The 6,232-nt window shown below is 40.3% G+C and overlaps 1 protein-coding gene across 2 annotated transcripts in view; it reads left to right on the top strand.

Moving 5' to 3' along the window:
- The first annotated feature begins 228 nt into the window (after positions 1-228).
- Positions 229-6,232, top strand: part of LOC132805701 (polypeptide N-acetylgalactosaminyltransferase 6-like) — a 72,001-nt gene continuing 65,997 nt past the window's right edge. For both annotated transcript variants that reach the window (XM_060820891.1, XM_060820890.1), the window contains exons 1-2: positions 229-377; positions 621-692. The gene's annotated coding sequence lies outside the window, so the exon portion shown is untranslated. The remainder of the gene's footprint in view (positions 378-620; positions 693-6,232) is intronic.

The following is a 6,232-nucleotide window of genomic DNA, read 5'->3' as shown; positions in this document are numbered from 1 at the left end:
GTATGGTTGAAGGAAGCAAGTTCTCTTTGTGCGAACAAACAAATGCTTTTGAAATCATGAGAGGTGCCTCTTTCCAGTAACGAATACTGCTGTTCATGGGCGCTAGGACCCAACGGAATCTCCAAGCCTTGGAGTAGCTCTCCACCTGCTGCAACGGTTCGGGACCGCCGCAGTCTGGCTGTGTGTCTCTCTCCATATTAGTAGTCAGCAGGGGCTTACCCACATCACTTTGGAAATTCAAGATTATCCTTAAGTGCCCGCCCTTTCCCATTCACTAAGTGCTGGTCTGGTGAATTGTTTCTGTCACGGTTGCAAGCCTGAAGTTTTCTGCACTTCCTACATTTGCTGCTTTTCCTTTCTTCCGCTCGATCAGAGAGGTACTTGAGCTGCTCGCTTTACGTTCTGCCCAATCCTATCCTTTTTTTCACTTAAGGTTATCTCTGGACTGTATTTCAATTCTCATTTGGGATCTTTCGGGAAATCAGACTGAATTATGTTTGAAAAGTTCTAACCCGGGAAGAAACTGAAGCCGAATTGTGATTGATTCGAGAAATCGCCTTATGCCTGGATTTATAGTATTTTTTTGAAACTTTCTCCCCCCCCCCCCATCTTACTTTCAGGAAGGGGAAGTAAATATGGAAAAGTGAAGTACCTGTGTCGTTTCCGTGACGGGTGACACTTATTCTCCGTTGGTAAGTCATTTTCTTGAAGTTTCCTGAGTGACATTTTCCGGAACCTCCCAACACGCTGGCTGTAAGAAAAAAGTTACGGTTTTGAAGCTGCTGTTTGTTTCTGGTAAATGATGATTCCACACGTGGAGATAAAGAACACATTTTGATGCAATGGGAATACAATGTTCGATTTTTTTTGTGAGGCTGTGGGATTAGCTTGAGGCTCTCAAATTATTCTTTTGAACAATTTCACTGTTTGTTGTCGAATGTGTTAAGCCAGTTTAAATTATTTCAGGTGAGTAAAGTCTCTATTTTAAAAAAAAGTTTTGCTGCAAATTCTTAGCTTTTCTCTTTTCAAGGGAAGACCTCCCCTGTATACCGTTCTTATCTTTTTAAATTTAAGCTAATAATGGATACTACTCTCGGAAGGTGTGGATTCCAAATTTTATTGAATAAAAATGATGGTTTTAACAGATGAATTGTTATAAATAATTGAATTGGTGGGTACAATGGCTAATATGCAGCTGAGGTGTGCAAAGCAGACTGGCCTTCTGATCTGATTCCAAGTCTCTGTTAAATTAGCTGAGATCCTCTGGAGTAGCCAACATTGCCTTTGGGTTAAAGAGGGAAAAATTATGTGAAATCCTTACTCCCAATGACTGTCCAGTATCTGTGGACATCAAACGAGGACGAGATCAGGTTTCGGTGTGGAACAGACGGAAGTGTATGCAGCAATAAAACTTGGTTGCAGTTAAGATGTACTCAAAACTTATGTCAAAGTATCTCAGATACTGAATTGTGTAGGAAGAGTAGTCATTCTGTGCATTGTTATACAAAGGTTATACAAATAATTGTTTTCACTGGTGTTTTGTGAAAGTCACAACGAGGACTTAGCAAGGTGAATCAAGTTTCATGTGCCACAGAAACAAAACTAGCATTTCCCTTTCCTTATGGTAAGAATTGAGGGGGAAATAAACCAGATTCATGGTCAAGAAATGCATAGTCAGACATGTTCAATGTAGCTTAACCTTGCTGATGGGTTAGATCTTTAAATAATATAATTCAGTTTACTTGAAAGGGGAATATTCAGGACAACACCCTGTTATTCAAATAAGGTAATGGGATCTTTAATATCCACCTGAGCAAGCCAGCAAACTCTGACACACCTGTCTTCTATGGAAGTGTGTTGTTAGAGGTGCTGTTGCATCCAGAAATGGATTTGAGCCAATTATCTTTTTAGGTGACGTTGCCACCAACTAAAGTTACTTGACACTTGTTTTCTCTTCCCATTACACAAAGTATTATGAAGTATGCAGATAACTAGTTAGTGGTTCCAATTGTATGCTTACTGATACTATAAACTATATTGGCTCAGTCAAGCTACTATCTTGGAGTGTGGAACAAATTCCATATTCTACATATGTGACACATCATATCCATTTGTAACTGCTTAGACACCTATTTTTTTTTAAAAAAAACTAATGCTACACTTGTCAATTTGGCACAATATATTATAATTTTACTTATTTTATGCAGTAACTGACTTTTATGGAATTTTTATTTTTAAGAAACTGAAGATACATTTTTTCACACGGGATCTGGTGGTGTTTCACCATGGTAATTAATTACACAAGGCAATTTTGTGTTTCTGGATGGTGCAAAATATTGTGGTGCTCATTGTTTGAATTTGTTTAAATCACTTTGTTTTCAATTTTTTTTCTTTAATGGACTTTACTGGCAGAAGGTTTTGCAGTCTCAAGTCATTTTTTTCTGAACATGCCCACAGCCCATAGCCCACAGCCCACAATGATCTGCTACTTGGGAGTAAATTAGGAATTTTATTTGGAGAATCTGTACAGTTCACTGGTGTGGATTTGGTGGATGTTTGTGTTTTTCCTGTCCTCCATCTAATGAAGCATTGTTCACAAGCTTTATTGATTTCTTTTTTGAAGAGGATTGATGAGGGCAGATCGATGGATGTGACCTATATGGACTTCAGTAAGATGTTTGACAAGGTTCCTCATGGGAGACTAGTTAGCAAGGTTAGATCACCTGGAATACAGGGAGAACTACCCATTTGGATACAGAAGGTAGCAAACAGAGGGAGGTGGTGGAGGGTTGCCTTTCAGACTGGAGGCCTGTAACCAGTGGTGTGACACTGATTTGGATGTGAACATTGGAGCTAGAGTTAGTGAGTTTGCCGATGACATCAAAATTGGAGATGTAGTAGACAGCAAAGAAGGTTACCTCAGAGTACAACAGGTTCTTGATCAGATGGGATATATGAATAGGAAGGGTTCAGAGGGATATGGGCCAAGTACTGGCAAATGGTACTAGATTAGGTTGGGATATCTGGTCGGCATGGACGAGTTGGACCAAACAGTCTGATTCCATACTGTACATCTCCATGACTCTATGGAGTGTTACTAGACAGTTGATTGTGCCTAACTTGCCTTAAATCTGTGTTACCCACTCTTTTTCCCATTGGGACTCCATTTCAAATTGATAACTGTGATGACGCCTTTTAGGGAGAACTGAGAGCAGGGATACAGCTGTTATAATTCTGTCAAGGTTCCATGGTTACCATTGCTGCCTCAGTGCTTGCAAACCCACTCGGGGTCCTGACCCTCATTTTGGGAGGCCCTGCCTTATGTGCTGGATTAAGAAAGTGGAAACTGTGGTGTAACCCTTAAAACTTCACTTTTGAGCAGAAAACATTGACCAAAAATAGTTATCAGAAAAACAAGTAAAAGAAAATGGATATACGTAGGATATTGCAGTCAGAGAGGAGACAGAAGGATTCAAAATCACCTTGGCACAAACACAAGTGCAATTGCAGAGGAATGAAAACCATCAGAAATACAGTAATATAAATAATTGTTGAATTGATAGTAATTCAAAAATCTTTGCTGTATTGGGACATTTTTTCAATTAATGTATTTTCTACAGTATAGACTTCCACTCTATTGATGCTGACTTTTCTGTGCAGATAATTTCAGATTTATAAGTTGAGTTTACAAAGGAAAACTACGTTTATACATTCATGGGATGTGGACATCGTTGGTTGGGCCAATGTTTATTGTTCATCCCAAATTTCCTGTGAACTAAATGCCTTTCTAGGCCATATCAAAGTGCAGTTAAGAATCAATCATATTGCTGTGGGTTCAGAGTCATGTGCACCAGACCAGGTAAGGATGGCAGATTTCCATCGAGGTAGGAAATTAGAGTGTTCATGTTCAATGCGACTGGATGTAACACTTAGCCTCATTAAAGCAAAAGAAAACTCACTGAACTATTATAGTCCAGTGCGTACAAATAAGCCAGTTATACTTCTCTTGTTCGGGTAAATCAACTGTCAACAATTAGAACTTAAAAGTGGATCTGCATTACATTAAAGCCAATCACACATTGAAGGCTAGTCTTCCACCTATCTGTGGCACTTCCTTACCCAAGTGTGGGTTCCTTTTTATTATAACTGAACTGAAAGACCAGAGATTGTAACCAGCCAGTGGACAGAAGTAATAGTGTCCTGGAATTGGTGCCAAGGGGTGGAGACTGTTTCCTCTGAAGATAGCATGAGGGTAAAACATTCAAGTTGTGATAAATCTGGAAGCTGAACTTGAACTGAATTTCACACTGGATTCAGCCACTGCAAACAAAGATGGATTAGAGACAATTCTAAGAACTTTTGGGTTTTTTAAAAAATGTTTTTGTAAAAAAGCAATTTAGCATGTGAATGACAACTCACGGCAGGATTGTGTAGCTGTAATGTTTGTGTGGTTATTTCGTGGGTTGTAATTGAGAGGCAGCTTGATTGTAGGATTCAGTCCATGATCTCATTCTTCAGCTAAGCTTTCACAACACCCACTGTGCTCCCACAGATGCTTTAAAAAAAAGATACCGTATGTCTTCTCAAAAGACACATTCAAAGCCAGTTCTGAGTCATTTTAAAGCTTTTTTTTAATATGGAAACTTTTTTTTATAGTTGGTGAACATTTTGCTCAAGGTATTAGAGCTTGGAAATAGAAACACTTCCAGCACAGGTTAAATCACCCCACACTATCTGCAAATTATTTTGTTTTACGTAAGTTCATGTTGCAGCATGGTGGCTTTTTTTTTTGTTGCCCACACCAGCTATTCTGTGGGCTGAGATGAAATTTGTGCTAGGTTAATGCCTTTCATTTTGTGTTATTATTTTTGAACTCTCCAGCTGTGGCAGTGTCAGGAACTGAATGGGAGTCCATTGATATATTGGGGTGGTAAACTGACATATGTCAATGAAATTAACATCTTACTGAAACACCCTGGTTGTTAATGACTGATGTTTGTTCATCATGTTTGTTCAAACAGGAGCAGAAGGGTGCATGGGGCCAGGGCCTTGCCTTTCAAAAGTAAATATATTGTTGCCTGGTCCTCTCTAGTTGCTGTGCAGTCCTTCCGAAATTCTCTGCTGCACTACCTCCTTGTCCAGGAATACAGTAACAGATATCAAGGCATCCTCACTATGGAAGCCTCACTCTCACTCCCAGTCTATATCCTACTCTGACTTGCTCACCCTTTGGTAGTGTACGTACAGAAGATGGCTGTGATCTCCCTGTGTGTGTGCAGATGCTTCCTGCGGATGGTTTTTGTAGTGGCCAGGTGATGTCACTGGCCATTCATGCGTACTGGCCATACTATATAGAGACACAGAACTAGAAGCAGAAGTAGGCCATTTGGTCCTTCGAGTCAGTTCCACCATTCAGTGTGACCATCGGTAATCCTCCATCTCAGTACCATATCCCTTGATACTTTTTAAAATGTAAAAAAAAGTTCTCCTTTTAGATATATTCAGTGATTTGGCCTCTGCCTTCTGTGGTAGACTGCTGCCTACAATCAGATCCCCCCCCCCCCAAACCAAACCAGGATTTCCTTCCCCACAGCTATCAGCATTTTGGAGAGATCATTCCATCCGCGACTCCCTTGATAAGATTTCCCCCCCCCCCCCAAACCAGTCCACATCCCACTCCCAGCACCTTCCCCTGCCACCAAAGGAAGTGCAAAACATGTGCCTACACCCTTCTACATCCAACAGAAATTTGCCTGCACCACCACTAATGTCATCTACTGTATATCTTGCACCCAATGTGGTCTGATTTCCAGCATCAGCAGTCCTCACTTTTGCCCAGTAATTTTGATCTGATTTTCTCAGCCTTTCTTCATCAGGAATTCCCTTCATCCCAAGAATTAGCCTTGTAAACATTCTCTGAAATGCTGTAAGGGAGAAGTAATGGAACAAGGTTTCAATACAATCTCATTTCCTCAGCATCTGCCACTAATGTCTTGATAAACTTGCACTTCTAAATTGGATTGGAGGAAGCAAACTATGAAATTTGTTTGAACAATGCCATTCGCAAAATGAGTGCTGGTATCCATATAGAGAGGACGGAGCCGGCCAATTCAATTCTACCTCTGACTTGAGTTCCTTTCTACTTGGAAAAGGCATCCAGATGGATGGCTGAAGATTTGTTGAGCATAAATCCTGCCATGAGCTGAGAGTCTGAATGTCCTGTTTCTGAGCT

This window comes from Hemiscyllium ocellatum, chromosome X (genome assembly GCF_020745735.1).
Source record: "Hemiscyllium ocellatum isolate sHemOce1 chromosome X, sHemOce1.pat.X.cur, whole genome shotgun sequence".
NCBI lineage: Eukaryota > Metazoa > Chordata > Chondrichthyes > Orectolobiformes > Hemiscylliidae > Hemiscyllium > Hemiscyllium ocellatum.
Note: the sequence above shows the minus strand (reverse complement) of the source record. Positions and strands in the feature narration are given on the sequence as shown.